This window comes from Seriola aureovittata, chromosome 9 (genome assembly GCF_021018895.1).
Source record: "Seriola aureovittata isolate HTS-2021-v1 ecotype China chromosome 9, ASM2101889v1, whole genome shotgun sequence".
In the NCBI taxonomy this organism is placed as follows: domain Eukaryota; kingdom Metazoa; phylum Chordata; class Actinopteri; order Carangiformes; family Carangidae; genus Seriola; species Seriola aureovittata.
In genome coordinates, this window is record NC_079372.1 from 16,272,585 (window position 1) to 16,294,018 (window position 21,434).

Below are 21,434 nucleotides of genomic sequence, written 5' to 3' on the forward strand. Positions count from 1 at the left end.
GTGAGACCCTTACGTGTAACTCTACAGACAGTCTGCAGCGATATAAAGATAGTATTGTAACAGTGATCCCAACAACAGGGATCTATAACACACAGACATGTTTGAAGCTCTCTGGTTAATAGGTCAGTGGGTCCAGTGTGGAGGGGGGCAGGGTAAATAATGGTTAACCAGAAGCATGTTAGTGACCTCTATACAGCCCAAGGCGCTGACAACAGGCAAACGGCAGTCTCTCAAACGTGCAGCGAGGAAGCATGGCCCTCTGGGAACGAGAAAAAAAAAAAAAAAAAAAAAAAAAAAAAGAGGGAATGATGAAGCGAAGGTTGGCATCCAGACTGCTGTCGTTTGTCTTGGAGGGATGGGGCAGATGGTTGACAAGGGAGAGCCTCCAAAAATACACGAGCAAACACACCCACATGCAAAATGCTCCTCCCAGCTCACACAGCGTGGGTGTGTAGGGATTCATGAAGACAAACTGATGAGCGCACACTTTGTGACCTATCAGAGACACATACAAACTCATCAAACCAGATATTGTGTTTGTGTAGTCACTGTTGATTCAGTCTAAACTGTCTGGTTCCCAGCCTCCAACCCATTTATGATAAATGACTCAATCTGTGTGTGAGCTGCATATACAGGAAATAGCAGCAAACAGGTACAAATTCACCCGGCAGAAAGACAACAAAACATCCAGAAGTCAGCCATTAAAAAACAGAGTCACATGATGCATCTACAATTTACACAAAGCATGTGGAGGGCAGCTGTCAGCTGCATTAAAAACAAAACGATAAAGGGGTTTGCAGGACCCTAACATCATGCAAGGACCTCCTCTCCACATTACCTCTCATGGAGCAAATCGCTGTCAATTTGTCTTTGTCGCGCAACTTCACACGAGGTGTTTGCATGTGAGGAATCTGCATGTGAGTCCTCAGCTGCTGACCTCCACAGTCCAGCAGAACCAGAGACACAGCTTGCCAGGACAAGGAGTCACACTGTCCTCATTGCTCAGGGGGGAGAGTCACCCAAACTGGGATCACCAAGGGCCAATGACTGGAGGGGAACTCCAGCCACATGACTAGTACTGCCTAGGATATTTGGGCCAGAGAGGGCTTAACCGGACTGTGGAACTAGCACGAATGAAAAGGCCACTCTTTAAAAGTGAGGCATCACAATATAAGTTTATAATACTGATAGCAGGATAAAACACCGGAGTCAAATCATCCATGAAAGCTGATACCTAATCATGCCACTATAGTTTAGTCTATGTTGGTGTTCATTGGGTATGGAGTATGGACAATGGGTGGTTCATACTTGTACTTGTTTGTACTATTTCAGTAATTCAATTTCATACTTCCACATTACAGAGAGAAATACTGTACTGTTTACTCCACTAGATGTATTGGACAGCTGTAGTAACTAGTTATTTTAAAGATTGAGATTTCACACCTAAAATATACAGTGGAGTCCAAAAGTCTGAGACCACTTTTCTATTTCCTTGAATGGGTAGAACATCTTCATAATACAAGTCCCAGAGTTTCATTCAGTCATTCAGGGGAAGGAAATGCACTTCGCTCAGCTAGTCTGTATCGCTGTACCTATATTTGTACATGTTATGATGTGCAATGGATGCTAGCTCTTGCTAGCTTGTCTTCCGAATTTCATCTAGTACATGCACTGGCGGCTGGGTGATGAAACAATCACGATAATTATTACAAATAAATTCCCACATGTATCTGCTGTGCATTCGTTCTGCACAGTTACTCTTTTAGGCTACAACAGTAGTTATGCAGCTGACACGTGTAGGGCTGTAAACTGCTGAAGACTCATCCTTCTTTGCACAAAGCAAGGACTGTGCATCTTATTTACTGATATGTGAAACAGTGCATGTCCTACCTATGGACAAGAATGCAGGAAGAATTGGATTCACCAATGCTAATATGCTTGGAACATCCTTGTATAAAGCCAGACTGTCTCTGTGGCTCTGTGTGTGTGGTTGTGTTGTAAACTCTGGCCAAGTGGAGCAGATTACTTTGCCTGGTCTGAAAAATGATAACGACATAGTATGACCTCATCCTCTCATGGCAGTGCAGATAAACCACACACAAAGCTGCGTCAGCGCCAAAATAAGGCCAAGCACAGGTAACACCACAGAACTGACGATAGCCATATAGAGACACAGAGAGACAGAGAGAGAGAGTCAGGAAGAGAAACAGTGACATAAGTCATGCTACTTCTGAGTCAGTCCCTTCAACACAAGGGCAGTGTGGTTTTTCCTGTGGTGACACTTCAACCAAACTCTCATGTTGAACCTGGGAAAACTCAACTGAAATAGCACTCATTGTCTTCTCTTCAGAAAAACATGCATTTAGATGTGTAAAACCTGAGAGTGACCGGTCTGCTCTCTGTAAAGAAAAACAAAAATCATTTTCCCATGTTGTTTTGCAACAATGATGTTTGCTATTATATTATAGGCTACAGCGAGCGGAGCATAATCTAGCCCAGGCCACACTATTATTTGCTGGCTATTCATTGTGATGGATGGTATGTAGGTTTGGTAGGAAAAATATATTTTCCAGCTAATCACAGGCTTGCTGTCGTATAGACATGCTGGATGAGCCGAGAGAAAACAGAGAACATCACCAGCATTAGCTACAGTGGTTAGTTAGTCTATTATGCATGCTATCCCAACAGGCTGATGTAACACTCGGGATTAAATGTTCCACTGTGTCTGTCTGTGTGGCAGCTATGTTTAAGCACAAACTGTAATATTACCACCGCTGACATCTACCTTAGTCCTTCATTAGAAGAGGATTCCCTCATTTTTTCCCCAAGCCAGCTAAATCCACGAGGCATCACCACCACTGAGACCAAAATACTGAAAAGTAAACAACAGCATGGACAGACAGAGAAAAAAAGACACTGTGAGAGCAAACCCCATGAACCAAACCTCAGACATGGTGACTCAGACTCTACAATACTCTGCATACATAAGTGCAAGCATTCATCTTATAATGCGCTTGTGTTTGCCACATAATTATTCATCTGATTTTCCTTTCTGAACCCAAACATTTAAAAAATATTACCTCATTAGAGCCTGTGGTAGTTGCTAAGAAGTCAAACATTATGTTCCACATGGTAAAGTCAACAGCATAAGCTGGGTGTAGGGCTGCAACAAGTAGTTCTTTTCATTATTGATTCATCCGTCCATTTTCTCCATCAACCATAAAAATAACGAAAACTGCCCTCCACAGTTTCCAAGTCTTAAAATGTCTCATTTTGTCCAACCAACAGTCCAAACCCCAAAGGTATTCAATTTACAATGACAAAAGCAGAGAAAAGCAGCAAATCCTCACAATGGACAAAGCAACAGTTCGGCATTTTTGCTTTAAAATTACCCAACATGGAGCGCTGTTTCTGAGAAAGCATCCTTTCATACATGCACTGTTTCTATAAGAGCTCAATCAACGAAAAAGAAATTTACATTTATTCTTAATGAAGATATTTTGTCCATTTCATTAAAAACTTCTTGCTTAATTTTTATGATTCATCAGAAGTACTTTGCCCACCAGCTCTCCAAAGCTGCTGATCAAGGCAATTTGAGCTGCTGAATTAGACAACAGGCTCTGTTACTAGTGGAGTATAATCTGCCAACATCTTCCAAGTGCATTACATAAGCTGGAGCCCATCTCCTGCTTTGATACCACTGATGTAAAAGTACACCCCCCTGGACAGGACACTAGTGGGTTGCGGTGAGCCTCCGTCTTGCGATGGGCCGAACTTAAACCCCTCATAAGCTTCTTTCCAGATACCACCAACCTATGCATTTCCTCCCATTTGATGTTTCCCCTTGTCTAAATGAAGGAAACAAAGTCTCTGCAGTTTCTTCAAAAGACAGATGTGAATAACAGTAGGCAGCTCTGCACCACTGCTAAATGCACACTGTCATGAACTTTAAACATTTGAATAGTAGTATGCTATTTCCATTTAAACAGTTTGCTTGTTTTTCCTGAGATGAATACTCACTCACAGAGGGGCCCATAAAAAAAAAAAACTCTGTGCTGCGTAGACGAGACTTTCCTAAGCTGCAGGATGCACATTCCTGGCCTGTGAATAATTAAGAATGGAAATTACAAGCTTGTGTGTTTGTTGCTATTGCCCAAGGTGAACAGTTTTTGCAAGTCAGTTGCAGTGTTTGGTGAGTAGAAGCCAATTATTAAACCAACATAATTTGGCTAGTCTGCTTTTCTCACGTTAGAGTTTATATTGAGGTGTCAAGCGCGGCCAGTGGTTCAACAGAAAGCAAAACAAAAACGGCAGTTACAGACTATAAAGCTACGTCTCTGTAAGTGAAGATGACCTTTGACCTCCAAGCAAACAGGAAAAGCTAAAATAGAAGTTTACAATGGGATTCAGTTATTTTATCACTCACAAGAAATATTACATACGTCTGCATCCATCTGCTCAAAATAATCCAGATTTCCAAGATGACTCCGGACTCAGTCTGTTGATTCAAAGAAAAAGCAACCAGGCCAATACAGGAAAGGACATCTGATTGAACAGCTGTACATTTCAGACCTTCACTTCCTGCTCTGATGGAGAAATAAGAACCGTTCTCCTCCCGCTTGCGAAAACCTGCAGTGTGAAGCCTTGTGTGACCTTTAAGCCAGACTAGAATCATATCCTCTAACACTCAAGTGGACTTCCTCTTCTTATACAATAGACTTCATGTTACCTCACAGCTTTTTACACTATTTTGGGCATCAAAGACTCCAGCTAAAACAGGCCTGGTTACCCAACATCACCTCCCCAGTAAAATCATCTCTGCAGATTACTGAGGAACTGAGGTGGTCTTGAACCCACCACAGGTGAAATGGGACATGAGCAGATGATTTCCTCTGCTGCTTAAAAGAGAAAATATTGCCTTTAAAAGCCACGATGTCAAAGGAAACGTGTGCCTATATTATAATTGATATATTGGTTAGAAGCAACTGCAAGGGACCATGCAAGTCAATTCAAACCTTTGCTTTCCGTCGTTTTTCCCCCCATTCAGTTTAGCTAACGACCTTTATGCTTAGGGTCACAACAAAAGTTATGTTTTTTACACAGGTACGCCACATTTTATTGGCAACTTTCATTTTTTAAAAAAAGACCTACTCACCTGTGTCAAGCAAGCACGGTGGATTTAATTTTCGTACAAAATATGTCGGGGGGGGTTTTCAGGGTACAGGCGAACGTTAGTATTTGACCACGTTAGATTCCCAACAGGCAGAGGTGTCCACTTTCACAGAAACTTTCAATGTTGGCGCGGAACATACCAAGCGCAAAGTCCAACCACAGTGTCACACACGGTGCTTTGTAATGTGCATCTTCGAAGCGCATTACAACCTTTAAAAAAAAGTGAGCAGATAAATGAGTTTCCGTTACCGTCGATTCAATCATTGGGAATTGCTGAATTCCTTTTACATTATAGTTTATATTTGAGAGACACTTAGCGCACCCCTAAAGTGATCCCCATTTTGGTACGGTCGGGGTTCACCTCATTGGTCAACCTGGGGCATTTACAGTTTTGGAGGACGCTGCGTGCCTGTTACCTTGGCAACCACTTCTTCTCGCGAGAACAAGCGCATGGAAACATAATACGAACTGAAACTGGCTTGAGTAAGCTTTGCATGTTCAATATACTTCTGTTTAACGTTCAATGTAAGTGATGGACGTCCGAAATTGTTAATTTATAACACAATTATGGAAATGTATGACGTAATTGAAATTATATTTACTATTTACATTTATTTTTATTTTCTTTTATGTAATATAATCTTTATGAATGTGGTATTTTTTGTTAAGATGTGTCTGTCTGAATCCAATTTTTATGAAATGCTCAGTGTCTATACAACAACTACAAAATTGCTTTTGGATGCCATTGCCAGATGTGAAAATACTAGACTTGTGTGTGTTTACAGTATTGTTTTATGACAGTATTGACAGACATGTAATCTGAATAAAGTGAATTTAATTGAGTGTAAAGTCTGTTCATCCTAAGAGTCCTAACTATCTTTTTTTGTTGCTACTATAATCTTACATAATTTCCATCATACTGGATAATATGCTTAATCCTAACAATATATCAACAAGGGATCAACCTGGGTTATTAGAGGGTTACTATGGGCCCTCTAATGAGGGGAATAGATAAGGGAATGCAGGAATACAACATTTTTCAGCCTATAATAAAACAAATCAAAACAAAAAATTCTAAAGCTGAATGGTGAGCAGGAAAGTTAGCAAGGTAAACTTTATACTTCATCTGCCCCCTTCATGTTCTCCTTCTTTAACAGAGGGGCCAGTGGAGGGGCTTGGGCTCAGCTAATAACAAAACAAGCTGGGGGATGATCTAATGTTTTGGCAACAACCTGTTTTAATTAACTAATTCAGGATGACCTCAGCTCTAAGGAGAGCAGCTTGTTCTTCTCCCTCTTTCTCCATGTGTGTGGATATGAGGATGCAACACTTACTGCACTTAATGTTCCCATGAGGACAATCATTGTTTTCTGTTCATCAGAATCCCAAGTGTTATTCCTCTACATGTTCTTCTTAGAATTAAAGAGAAGAGGCTAAATGTCTGGATAAGAGTGATAAGAGTGAGATTGATGCAATGAGTATACTTGCCACACATCAAAGAGCTGCTAAGAGCTGCGTGTGAGGCGATCATAGCTCAATCATATTATAACTACAGGCGTTTGGTGGTGGATGTTTAGTTTCTTATGGATTTAGCAGAAAAGAGTTAATGAAAATCAGGAATTTGTTCAGTTTTTGTGAAATAAAAAACAAAAATTGCAACCATGTGACCTGTAACCCTGTGCACCATTTATCTTCAGAAGAAAAACAACGTACAGGTCTGGAATGAAATGTGGAAGAAGGGAGAGAGAGAGAGAAACACATCAACACATCAGCAGTCTACTATCACCTTTCCATTCCTGGAGCCCAGTATGCTTTTCAGGATGGAAAGAACATTGCACCAAGCTCTAAACAAAAGGTGTTCTGGCCTATCAGCAAATGATAAACACCTTGTAAATTATCCTTCTGTGTTCTGGTGAGTTTGGTACACATCCATCCACCAAGCAGTGCAATCAAACTGCAGGTTTTAGTTGTTTTACGTATCTTGCTACAGCCCACTACAGTGTGTTTGTTGAAGATTGGGGGGTTTAAAGTTTAAAGTACATGCCCTCCCACCACCTTCGCTCTACTGAATGCCCAAACACGCAGCCCCTTTCCCAAACTGCTTGTTCCCCTCCAGCCCTTCGGTGTCAGGCCGAGTTCAGACACACAACAGAGATGCGTGAAAAAAAACTTGGCCCCCTCATTCGTCTAAATGAGACCACTGCGCTGGCACAGTAGGGGTTCAAACGTAGCGGGTTCTACATAACATTGCCTTCCAAAAAAGCTTGAACCTGGCTCAGTGCAATGCAGCGACACAAAAAAACCGCAGTTCAGTGCTCTGGTGTCTGAAAGGCCTTCAAACTCTCTGGATCTCTAACTAAAACCAAAGTTTACTCTCATTCAGCTTTATTGAATGTGCACAGTTGGCCAATAGAAACAATGATGTTCTGTGTTCTCTGTTTCCACACTGCACTCTGTTCAGTAGTTGTTTCTGATCCCCCTGTTGAAACAGTGACATCACGTCCTTTGTCGAGCTTGAATTCAGGATCGTTTGAAAGACGAATGTAACCGCACCTTTAGTCCAGGTGTCAACCCCCCAGCCTTTACCTCGCTGGCCTCTGATGAGGGTCTGAGGTAGCTGACCTTTTCCCTGCTGTCAACCAGCACAGACGAACACATGCAGGTTTTGAGATTATAACACACAGACAATGCTGTATTATAATACTCACAAATTACTGATGTAAAAACAACACTGTTTTTTCTTTTCTGCACAAAGCTGGCTGTGTTGTTGGTAAAAGAACCTCTCAACACTGAAGTCTAGAGTTACTGTCAGATGTCTGGAGACACAGAAACTGTATTTAATCTACATACCAGGCGTAAAGGGAAGTGAAATAAAACAAAGCTGGTAAAGCAGTCTTTGGTGTTTTATACATTTGAACATTGTCTGTGCTGAAAGAAACAGAAGCTTCTAAAATGAAATCTACATCTCTCTGAAGCAGCAACAGAAGAAGGAGTGCTGAGAGAAAGCTTGAAATCTGACATGGCAAAGGGTTTTTGTTTTTTTTTACTCTTTTTTTTGTGACTACTTGTCACAAAACAAAAGCTGTGGTGTCTGACTGTGTGACTGTGGCTTTATTTAGCACATCTGGAGCGGGGATGTGCACTGTGCGAGTTGGCAAGGCCTCATTTTTCTGGTTACGTAAATGTCTTATCTCTTTTATCTGCTACCTGAGCCCTGGGCATCAAAACACACCCCTACACTCCCACACCTTAATAACACAAACTCTCAAAGTGCAAGTATTCATAAATAGTAACGACTTAGAGCACTTTGCTCGCTCAGCTTCCTTAGCATTTGCCGTAAAACTCGTAATTAGATTAATAAACATGGCTGTTTCCCTTCTTATGAAAGCCAACTAATATCTCCCCACCAAGTAAGATATTTTCCACAGCTTTGCATTCATTAAATAAACAGTGGGCTGAAGCGCAGCTCCCACTTATGCGGGTCGATTGTCCTTTCAGTGACTTCCAGTCAAAGAGGAGGAAGCTCATAAGGGCTCAGACTCTGAACCCAAGTTGAACTGCTGGACATCAGAGAGGAGGAAATCATTCAGGGGCCCCTGGGAGACACAACGTCATCAGTTGCTGAGGTTATTTTTGCTCAGACAGGGCATAACATACAGTAAAAGAGGTAGTGGAGCAAATGAGAAAGTTCTTACGGTATATGATGCATCATTAATGCAGGTGAGTTGTGTATTATACATCACAATGGCCTTAGCATTTCCTTTAAGCAGGATTTCAGAGGCTCCTTATAATGATGTTTTTCTTCCAGTGGGATTCTGTAAATATTAAACCTGCATTAATGAGTTATTGGTAACCTGGGGGCAGTGGAAACATGACACCCACATATTGTCATAGAGTTGTTACGGTGAACGTGACAGTTAATAGGCTGATAGGAATCATTAGTTTTAGACAAAATGAAATTTAAACCGAGGATGGAGCAGTGGTTCAAAGTTAACACTCTGTGAGTCAATCTCTACAAGCGACACCTTTCACATTACACATAATCATTTTATCCATTGTTAATATGAAAATATGGATTGGAGCAACTTTAAAATTGCACGCTAAACACAGAAAAGAAAACACAAAAAAGGTCCATGTGCAGGCAGAGAGAGGATTAAGATATATATTCACATTGATTGAAGTTGTTTACACACAAAAGTGTGTGTAAACAAAGGGGAGACTATAAAGTAAAGATGCCTTTCACTCTGAGAGTTTGTCTTTACAACATACAACTTTCCTTAATTAAATGAGTCAGCCTGGAATTCCTTACAACAAATCAATGCATGTGACAAGTAGGAACGGCGCTTTTGAGTCCTCAGTCAGGTGATATTTTACAATGAATTTTATCTTTATCTTAATCTGCATTCTTAATAAGTTGATTCAGATCAGAAATTTCCATGTAAATGACGCAGCCATCCTTCCTCAACCGCCAATGTCGTGTTTACACTCGTCTCCCTCAAAGTTTCCAAGATAAACTTTGTGGACAGACTTTTCTTCCTTGTAACTTTTTTCGATTGATTAATCAAGAATGTGATCCAGAAAAAACACTCAGGTACCTCCCAAAGAGTTCAAATCAGAGCTTATGATATAACTCAGAGATAATTCCATGCCTTCCAGCATGAGGCTTTGTTTAGAAATCTCTTAGTATCCAGGATAAATGCATGCGGCATGAAACACTGACTCAAGACGTGTAGTATAATCACAGTCAGTCATCAATAAATACACCTCTCATTCACACTCCCCTATCCTCTTATATATTTACACACACGCTTACCATTTGTTCTCTGTCCTGTCTACCCAATCAAAGTCCACCTTTCGCAGCTCTGGGTTCTTATCTGATTGAAATGCTTTGCTTTTTCAGGCGCCTCGGTGGCTCACCTGATAGAGCGCGTATTTATTATCTTCAGACATTGTATTTCCTATGGTAAAATAATAGATCTTCACCTCTTTCCGCATATGTAAAGTAGGGGCTTTTACTTTTTTTCCCCTAGCTTATTATAAACAAGACAGGAAGAAAAATAATCTGTCATCCACAAGGTGCCACAGGAACACATTTTGGATAAGACCTTATTTCAGTCATCTAACCTAAAACCGCTTCCCAAAACCTGCAGATTTTCAGGCTCATTACTGCAGGTGAGAATTCATCTTTTCTTTTGCAGGTCATCAACATCCATTCTTGGATTCATTCCATATTTTGTTAATTTTTGTACAAAGCCAAAACAAATGCATAAGGGAGTCATGACAGATTAGCCCACAGATTAGACTAACTTGGATATATTCTTGTTATTAATTTGTATTAGTGGCAATGCTGTTTGTGAGATATACGCATTTCTTTCATTTTGTGCTGCTCCCTTTAAAACGGAGCTCTTCATATCATTTATCGTGCAACGTGCACGGAGAACAATGTGTGGAATGTTTGGATTTCTATGTGAATTAAAATAATCATGTAGTACAACGTCCTGTCAGCTTTTTTTTTTCTGGCTTCATATGATTTCCCTCTCGCCTTGACCATATATGTTGATTTTCTGTTGTTTTTATCAGCGCTCTCCATCAGGCATCAGTCTATTGAGCTATTTATACAGCTGCTTTCCTGCTATTCAGAGGCTGCACGGCTTCTGTTGGAGAAAGACCTGGCCTGAATACAGGTAGTCCATCACAGCTGACAGCTCCACTCTCTCAAGACTTCTGCTCGATTCATTCAACCTGTTGTCTCACTCCTAATCAACACTTAGTCAGTCTCCTTCACAAGGAGCTTTTTAGGAAGCAGGAAATCAAAAATAACACAGCATTGCATGTGTTGACCTTTTATTGGAAGTTATGTAATAACTCTTTCATCTTTTGTGTTAAGGATTTTTCCTGGATACTGCTCTGTTGTTGTTGTTCACCTGACACATAATAAATCAAGTACAGACAAGAGTGATTAATTTATTTCTATTGTTTTGGACTGCAACTTAACTTCGAGCTAAATATTGATATAACCCTTGATATAATAGCTAATATGAACAAAATATTTACACTCAAGAGAAACCAAACCAGTGAACCCAACAGTGGAGAAAATTATGAAATCATGTTGCACAACTGATTTCAAGAGGGGACAAACAGTGAGAGGAAAACGATGGGGTGAAAGTCTCGAGCAGCAGGCTGGGTCTGGTTTGCCTTGGCGCTCCGGTTAAAACGTGAGTTGCGGATGGAGCAATTGCCCGGGCAGCAGACGAGACTTCCAGCGGGAACCGACCACAGCGTTCCTCTGGGTTTTATAATGGTAGTGTAGAGCTGTGTTACCTCCACTCACTGGAATGTGAGAAAAGCGGAAAAACTGACACACACATATAAAAAAACCAGTCGCTAAATAACTGCATTCAGCTCCTCCATGAGCTCATAACAAAGTCAACAAATTTCTACTCACATGTGGCAGCAACCACTAAGACCTGGACATGCTCACGTGGGTCCTGTTATTTACTGGGTATAAAACGTATTTTATTTCAAGCTATCATTACAACTAAATATACTGTTTACTAAAAGCAAACTATAGACAGAAACCCCACACCCTTTTGACTTCCCTCAACCTTTTCTTTCCCAGACAAGCTCCTTTAAAAGGCAATTCACCCAAATCACTACAAAAACAGATTCTCTCGAACTCCTTCTGCCATTCATGATAGTTTTGGTTTTATTAGAGTTTGAGATTGTCTACCACATCTTAAATATCTGCCTCTACCACGGCAGTAAAGGGAATGTTGTTTGTGCTCAAAACATTGAAAAACTACATTTGAAAACAACACAAAATGTGCCTTAGTGAAGGGTGTAATTTCCACTGGGGATGACTGACCACTACAGTCTCTGTTAACAGTGTCCTCTGACTGTCCAGCTGCCAAAATGTACCTTCAGTTATCACTGTGCCTTCTCCACAATAAGCTTTACTTGCAGCAGCAGCATCAGTTTGTTTTTCACTTTTCCTCCTGAAGTTCTGAGTTTTGTCTCTCATGCGATACAAGCAGCCTTATCTTCTCAGCAGAGGCTGTCAGGACCATATGCAACCTGAGAGGAAGACCTGCAGGCAATACTCAGGGCTAAAATAACATCCTCTTCCTCTGCATGTATTTCCAGTTAATATTCTCCCCAAAATTATTATAATTGAACATTACACAGCTATAAAAGTACAGTGCTCTTTTTGAATGTGCCTGCTGCTTGGTGGAGATGGTGTTTGTGTGTTTGTCAATGTATATGTGTGCGTGGTGTTAGAAACTGCCCAAACTTAACCTTCAAAAAGCCCTTTGAAGTTGTCAGGACGGGGCAAAATGACCTCACGATAATGGTTTTTAACAAATTTGTCCTCACAATAATAGAAAGACGTGTATACACATGCAAAGAACCACACAATCTGAATTTAAAACTGTGTGTGTGTGTGTAGGATAACAGGCCAGCAGGCACATGTGGGGGCGCGGGGGCGGGGTAAAGGTCAAGGTTGACAATTTCAGGTCAGGTGATCACAGAGTTGAGACAGATGGTGATTTACCACCATTTGGTAGCAGGTTCCCCTGGGGACATCGCAGACACCCTTGGGGGGCCAGTTGCAAGTCAACAGGCATAAAGACGAGATGAAATGGTGAAGATGAGGAAGAGATAGCAGCAGGAAAACCTGGTGGCACGTCAGAGAAACAGGAAGGTTTTCATTTATTTTTTTAATTTCTTCTCCCCCTAAAGGAGTTATAAGTTTTGCTATCAACACATAGCCAACGTTAGCATTAATAGCTGTTTATTTTACCAGTCTACGTCCAATGTTGTGAGTTCAGCATCAAACTTCATTCCTTTACTCACCAAGAGCTGTCTCCAGTGTCGGAGAGCAACCCTCTTGTTTTGCTTCTATTTCTATCATTTAATTCCTTCTACTGATGTTCGGATGCTAACCAGCTAGCATCAGCCTTTACTGTTACTTGGATACTTCTTATGACCTTGTATCTCAGCAGCAGTAGACTTCTGGCATTTTATTGTGTCACATTTAGGAAAATATGTGCCACCATTAAAGAAGTAGTTTGACATTTTGAGGGTAAAAGGTTATTTGCTTTCTTGCCAAGAGTTGATGAGAAGTACTAATCTCATATCTGTTGTTTAAATAGGAAGCTAAGCCAGGACATGGTTAGCTCAGCTTAGCATTCATTGGAAGCAGGGGGAAACAGCTTGGCTCTATTCCAAGTTACATAAAATGCATCTACCAGAGTCCAAGTTTTGTACTGGTACACTTTCTTTAACGGGCCAATTACTTCCTGGAGTCTTGTCAAGAAATAGTTTGGTACATCACCCTCTACAGAAAAACATCTCGGTGCTTTTACACCAGCTGTTTCCCCTTGTTTCCAGTCTTTGCACCGAGCTAACTGGACACTGGCTGTTATTTCATTTTTTACAGACAGATTTTTGAACGGTATCGATCTCAAACATGTGAAACTATTCCTTAAAGTAAAAGAAAATATAAACAAATCTGATATTCCTCTTTTAAGAAATGCCAATTTCCATTTGAATATGAAAACACACACAGTAGCACTTCAGATGTGGGGTGCAGTGCACGGTAGTAAATCTATAACTAATTTGCCAAATCGACTGTTGAAGTCAAAGACATCTGACAACGATGCAAATCTGTGCCAAAGGTTGGAGAAAACTCATAAATAAGATCAATTTTCCTTTATTCTCTGCTTCCCTCCCTCTTCCACTCATCCACCCCTCTGCCACCTTCACTTCCCTTCTTTACAGACAACCAGCTGCTGCTCCACACCTCCATCTGAGCGAGGGATGATCCCCAGAGAGGAAAGGAAGGGATGGAGGTAGACGAGATGGGGGAGGAAGAAGGGCTGGCAGGATGGAGGGAGGGAGCGGATGGGTGCGACTAGACGCTCCGGGTCGCAGGTCAGGGCTGCATGTGCTGGGATCTTTTGTGTTGAACCCCCCCTCCATCACCACTAAGACCGTTGTTATAACACACACTCATCGCTTGGTGTGAACTCTGGGGTCCACACACACACACACACACACACACACACACACCCACCCACACACACACACATCTAGTGGTCTCTGGAGGTCTCCGTCACACACACACACACTCCTCTAACTGCCTTTGGGGGTCCCAGTCCAACAGACCCCACCCACACACTCATTATGGGCTTTAACCACGGACGTGTGATATAGGGTTTGAGTTTAACGGCAGAGTCAGGGTCAGAGCCCAGGGGAGAAAAAAACCTCCCAACCCCAACCTCCAGCCTCAACACACACATGCACACAAAGGCCCATGGGAAGATATAAGTCATAATCACTCCATTCTGTCATCCTGTCTTCCTCCACCTGAAATATTCCCCTATCTCTCCCTCCTCGTTTATAATTTTAAAAGTGTTTTTTTTTTTTTTTTGAGAAAAGTGCTGCCTTTTCTAACTTTTTTTGCAAACACATTTTAAGCAATTAAAGAAAATCAGGTCACGCAGCTTCACTTTGTTACTTCGGAGCGGCCTGGCAATAATGTAAAGTGCTTGAAACACATACAGCAGAAGTTTTACACTGCACTTGGATTATCCGAAGAAATGACCTAAAAAACTTCTTGTGCAAGGTTAACAGAGCATATGATTGTTATGATAATGTAGGGAAGAGGGCACGGCAGGTATTAGGAGTCAACCTGATCACCTCATCAAACCTGATATGACCCATACGAGTGTTAATTAAAATAATGGTGGCATGGTGGGAATCGAACACCACTCTGCTGTGTGATATTCCTGTCTTGTTGAGCCATCCATCGACCCCAACCTCCTGCTCCTGTGGAGTTTGTCGCTCCATATACTACGTCACCGGACTTCTTCTTTTGCTCTTGTCAAAACAAGACATTTTCCAACATTTTGGGAAATAGGTTCATTTGATGATAAGATACCACTCACATCTGCGTGCTAGAGCTGAAGCTAAAGCCAGCAGCCAGTTAGCATAACTTAGCATAGTGTTGACTGGAGGTAGGGGGAAGCAGCTAGCCTGGCTCTGTCCAAAGGTAACAACATCTGCCTACCAACACCTCTAAAGTTAATTAATTAACATGTTATATCTTGCTTCTTTAATATGAACAAAAACAATAAAGCATTAATGTCATAACATAATAGTGTTCAAGCTGTAATATAAGCAACCAAGTTGACAAAAAGAGCTACAGACATGTCATCAAAGCATTGGCAACATGGCTGAAAGCCTCAATCACTGGAAATTACATTTCAATAAAATCCAATATCAACACTAATGATTCTAATCAGTTCATCTGATTTAAATTGAGCTGTAAAAGTTTACAACTTTTACAAGACAAAATAACAAGTTTTCCTGCTCTTCCTGTTCTGCACATAAATACAAACATTAGCTGTGTCCCAATCAAAGGGCTGCATCCTGTGGAGGCTTCATTTAGAGACCGATTCTGTAGCAATGGTGCGACTCGGCCGACCCATTTCAAGTATTACGTTTCAAGCTTAGCTGCATGGCCAATGGTGCAACTGTTAAAAAACCAAGTGCCTTAAAACTTCATGTTCTGTAAAAAAAAAAAAAAAAAAAAAAAAAGGTAATGTGTTGTCAAGGTTGCTAGGCAACATGAGCGGCGCTTTGTGACGCAACAGTAAAGGCAGGCACAGCTGGTGATGCAAAGCAGAAATCCTCCATAGGCCAGACCGTCGTGTTTCGGTTTGGCCCCTGAATTCGAACACAGATATCGTGTGTGGGACTATTTCTTTGCCCGGCGCAGCGACTTCCTGGAGTCTTTGCTGGTCAATAAGCGATGACGACAGGACTCCAGATCAGTTCCCAACCACAAAGTTGCCCCCCACCCCACCCCAGTTACTGATTAGAGTTAAGATTAAACAAACAACATAAAATGTGTTCATTCATGAACTAAGAGGTGCTTTTAATACCTTTGGGTAGAGCCAGGCTAGTTGTTTCTCCATGTTGTAGTCTTCATGCTGAGGTAACTGTCTCCAGGCAACAGCCTCAACCTCGTACAGTCTTGAGAATTATGACAATCTTGTTTCTCGCAAGGAAGCGATTAAGACTATTTCCCAAAAATGTTGAATTGTTCCTTTAATCTTGTTTTTCAAGGATATCCTGTCTCTTTATGTAACAAACTGACCATCTCTCACCACTGAATCAGCACACTCATTACCCACTCCACACTCCAACCCCATCATTTTCCTGTTCCCTCCATGTAACTGCTTCCTCCACCCCCCCCCCCCCCCCACCCCCCACCCCATCTCCTCATCCTTGATAATCTGGGACGCATGACACAGAGTGTGTGGCACCAGTCAGACTGCAGCAGCATGGATCCCCCACAGACTCTCAGCTGTACGCATATAGAGGCACTTCAACAAAACATGAATTATGGATGCCATGAAAATGAATAATGAAAGGGAGATAATATACATGACTGATACTGGAAGCTGTGCAGCTGTAAATAAGAGGCAAGAGTTGAATCATCCCAGAGAGGTAGTCGTCAGATTTGACACAATGTTCTAGATGTCAACGTGTTTGCCAACAAACGCACTTATGACGTTCAGTAAAGAAATTATAATAATCTAAATCTCTGCATGACCATTTTTGTTACGTCATGAAAGAATCATCATGAAAAAAATGCTGTTATGGCGATTGTTCTATCATTCTCAAAACAAAATCATCGATCATCAGTAACAATGCAGAAAGTCACGTGAGCTGATGCTTTGCACAAACTGTGTCGCTTTGGTATGGGTACAGCTTTTTATATTCTGATTAGGCTTGAACAAAAAATAAATCTGCTTGCGATTGAGATATGAATCAAGATTTCATTAGGAATGATTATTTTTGCATTTCTTCTTCACTGAAAAATAAATAAATGAAAATGATGTGATTTTTGCCGGGACTTGTACCAAACAAACATGTTGCTTTACGTCTGTAGAATATGATTTGTAAGCCAGGGCATCTCTGTAGCACCACAATGCTTCATTTATGGTCTCATACTTTTATCCAAAATTATAACTCCTGTGATTTGGATATTGCACTTGGCCATATTGTGAGTTTGATAATGTTTCAATTAATTGTGCAGCCCTAATTCTGATTATTATAACAATATAAACAGAGCAAATGATGCACCGTCAGAAGCACTGGGCGTGTGTAGTCAGAAAAAAGAACCACATCATTTTATATAGTTTATATGAATCTTTTCATTTGCTGACAAAGTTGTAAAATGGTAATTAAGAAATAAAACAGTAGTACACACAGCTCTGTATCTAGATGAGTACCTACATGTGTCAGTGATGGCGTCCATGCTCCTCCTGCTATCTCTTAGTATGTAATGTTTAAACACGGCACCAGCTGCCTCAGACAACCTCTCCAGCTCCAGCCCTCACTTTTGGCTCCCTCCAGGTCACCTGTTCGGAAACCAGGATATGAACAAATTCCTTTAGAGAATTCCTGGTTCTCTTCCCAGAGTGGGTTTTGAGAGAGAATGTGTGTATCCGTGTGCATGTGTGTGCGTATATGCTGTGTGCCAACACGTGTTTGGCCGCGTCGACAACTGTGGATTAGGAGTTTTATTTGACTCAATGGTGCTTCATGCACTTCCTTCTTAATGTGATTTGACACTTCAGTGGAAATGTGTAACACATCAAATGTGAAGTCTCTGCATGTATTGAGTTGTTGTGTAATGTAATGTGTAACCGTCAATGTCGACTCAACATGCACATATTTATGTAATACTTTACACTATGTCAACAAAAACTCAGTTTAGTGGGATTTAATCCAGTACGTGCTGACATGCCCCGGGGTCCCGCCCTGCAGCAGCTTCCTTTCAACTGACACAACTGTACAATAATCGTACATTGAATCAACCTTATTGACCTGTTGCTCGACACCTATCATCGAGCACCTGTGTTTTACTTTCAACATCCACCAGTAGCTTTAATTTCAGGTAAACATCTTTCCACACCTATTTTACTTGTTCTAACACTTTTTTCCACAGATTTTAAAATGGAGGCACATCAGTTCAAACTGATTCTGAAAAATACAAAAATGAGCTGCTGATATTTATTTAGACGCTTATCATTAGTATTTAGCACTGGAAAAAATCTGACAGACAACAGTGAAGTTGTGTCACTGGTGAAAATGTAACTTAGTCCATCTCTGTTTAGTTTGCTGAGACAAACGTCAGCGATCCAGGTGATCAACTGGCTCAGCTAACAAGGTTCATTTTGTCCATTAATAAAAAACACAAAGAAATGTAGGATTGCAAAGCATTCAACCAAAACTGCAACTCAAAATGATCTTCCACATGACAAAGAGCTACGATGGTAAATGTAGGTGAGTTTCAGCGTGACTGTATTGCTTGTTATTTGGTTTTCCAGTCATAGTTGTTTTTCTTTTCTGTTCTTTGTTTCGCACATCTCAGTTTTTCTGTTTGCTTTTAAGCTCATGAACTGAGGAAGTCTGAGAAGTCACCCTAATGCTATTAGTGTTCAGGCAGTCAGAGGCGCCCCCTCAGGAGAGGCAAACCAGGCAAATGCTTGGGGCCACAGAACACACAGAAATATCTGTAGCCTGAGTCCAGTCATGAGCTGATCTGTTTGTCTGTTGTCTATGAAAGAAAAGCCATTAGCCATTAGCCATTAGTGCCAATTACGTAGACCGGGGAGCCGATTCATTCCTGTCACGTTTGTCCGAGGCCCCTTCACAAAAGACCCCAAGGTGGCAGAGCAGAGCAGTCTTGTAGATTAATTGGTATTAAGTTGATTCGGGCATAGCTGGGAATCCCAGTGGGTCGGGACCCTGGCATTGTGTCCACAGGTGATCCATCATGAGGACTAAACCCTGGCTGACACACAGAGGAAGGCTCACAGCTTTAAGGGCATAGACAGAACCGACCCCTCGCTGCCACGGTAACCAACCAACACAACAGTGCTTTTTTCCATTTCCTTACCTTTTTCACTCATGATTGAATTTTCCCATATCATACTATATAACATTAATGCTGTGCTTGCCAATGCACTGTGTTGCAATGTATATGACTGTGGCAGAGGTTTGACTAACATGAGAATAAGAGTTATACAGTATACCTCGCACTCCATTAACCCCTGGGTGTTGTTATACTAACAGTATGACAATCGAATGGCTCAAATTAAATTAATGATCGTTTTGGTAGCAACAAGATTTTCCTGATTTTGCTCTCCATGGGAATGAGAAACCTGGTTCCTTAATTGGCATAAATGTTTAAGAGAGACTCGCTCAAACCCTTAGATTTCTACAAGACAGATGCCTCTATACAGGACGTGAGGTTTGCTGAGTCTGAAAATGATGCAACGCTCACCACCAGGCAGATGGTCGCCCACCCTGAGCCTGGTGCTGCTTGAGGATTCTGCCTCTTAAGAGGAAGTTTTTCCTTGTCACTGTCGCCATGACATCATCTTTCTGCATAACGAGCAGGCTACCTCACTAAAAATATCTGAAATATCTGTGAATGACACTGACGCAGCTGTGCAGGCTGTTGTAGGTTGACTTACAGAGATACGAACTCTTAAATCTCTCATCATGAAAAACATACAGTTAACTTTAAAAACGCAGCTTCCCTGTTGACTAAACAGACATTGATGGGACGGATGCAACACACGCTAATGGCTGGTTCAGGGCAAAACAAAACAAAGCTAAACTTTTATTTCCAGACACATTCACACATTTAGGAAAAGTGTGCTTTCTCACAGTCTGCTTATTGCCTTCAGTCTAAACGTTGTTTCATTCTTCAAGTTGCTAATACTGGTGAAAGAATATAGAAGATCATAGAGGAGAAATTCTATGGTTTATGGTTATTCGGTGCAGTCTCAAATTTCCTCCCTGAACCTGATTTCTCCCAATAATCTAATTGTCTTGTGTGTGTATATAAACACAGTGATTGAAGAACAGCGCTGTTGAAAGACCCAACAATTAACCCAGCTTTCCTGGATGAAGGAAAACTCTAAAACTGCAAACTGAGGCTGAGCCATCTTGCCCAGTGGAAACATGACAGCTTGCAAACACAGAAAATGTAATCACACCTCACCAGACCTCTACTTTAAAAACTCCCTATCAGTAGAGGAACTGAGAGGAGGAGTGAGAGGGAGAGAGAAAGAGAAAGTATGAGGAGAAAACGAAGAGGAGAAGCCTCAGTGCTGATTAGTCCCTTTTCCAGTTCTGCATCAAAAAGTCTTTCATCAGGTGTATGGACATATGGGAGACGACTCGATCGTGATGTGTGCCACAGCGTGTTACTGAACAAGCTACTGCTAAACTTGATTTCTAATCTGGAATTCAAATCTGGGAAGTTTCACGGTCTAACAAAGTTTTTTCTCCTTTTCAATCCAAAACTCCAGTTACAATACAAAGCAGGAGAACGTCAAAATGATCCGCTTCATGCTTTATCACTACACTGCTAATGCAAACCTCAGATTCGGGAAAAGCAATGTGGATTCCATCTTGGTCATAAAACCGTGGTCTACATGTGTTTTATGTACTTGGAGAAGGTTTATGACAGAACCCAGTGGGGTATCTTGTTAGGGGTAGAGAGTGCCGAGGAGATGTTTGGTCTTCATATAACTGGAGAGAGAGCTGTGTTAACAATCCCGGCAGGAAGTCGAGCGCTTTCTCTGTGATTTTCATGAACAGAATCTCCCAGCACAGGTAAGGTGTGGAGATAAAGGTGACGTCAGGATTGCATCTGTAGCTTTTAGTGGATGGTTCTGCTGGCTTTATCTGTTAAGTACAGACAGTCCACTGGTCAAATTAGTACGAATGACAGCAGGCAGAAATTTGCGTCACTTTCTGTCTGAACACACAGAGATGAGGAGAGAAGCTTGGATGTCTGAAAGAAGCTCAGAGTAAAACTGCTGCTCCCTTGTGTAGCAGGGGGTCAGTGAAGGCGGTCTGGACATCTCATTTTGAGGACTTTCCTGTGGAGGTATTCTGAGTATACCCAACATCCAGAACACACTGGATGGATTACACATCCTATCTGGCCTGGGAGGATGTGGCTGAGGCTACTACCGCTGCAAACCCCAACCCCAGTGAAACAGCTGAAAACGATGGATGGATGGTTGACACACAGAACGAAGCATGCTGACATGATGAGTATTCTGCACGCACTGCAGTAAATGATCAAATAATGAAATGTAGGCTGCATGTTTGGCTACTGTCATGGATTATGCATGCAGAGCGAGCACTCGATCATGGCCACC

At 41.4% G+C, this 21,434-nt stretch overlaps 1 protein-coding gene across 2 annotated transcripts in view; it reads right to left on the reverse strand.

The window, feature by feature from the left end:
- Positions 1–17,597, reverse strand: part of wu:fa11c10 (protein FAM110A) — a 34,577-nt gene extending 16,980 nt beyond the window's left edge. The window contains exon 1 of one of the 2 annotated variants that reach the window (XM_056385342.1): positions 17,482–17,597. The gene's annotated coding sequence lies outside the window, so the exon portion shown is untranslated. Of the gene's footprint in view, positions 1–4,442; positions 4,462–17,481 lie in introns of those variants that run through there. The other variant, XM_056385343.1, reaches the window with a different exon arrangement.
- Positions 17,598–21,434: the final 3,837 nt, after the last annotated feature.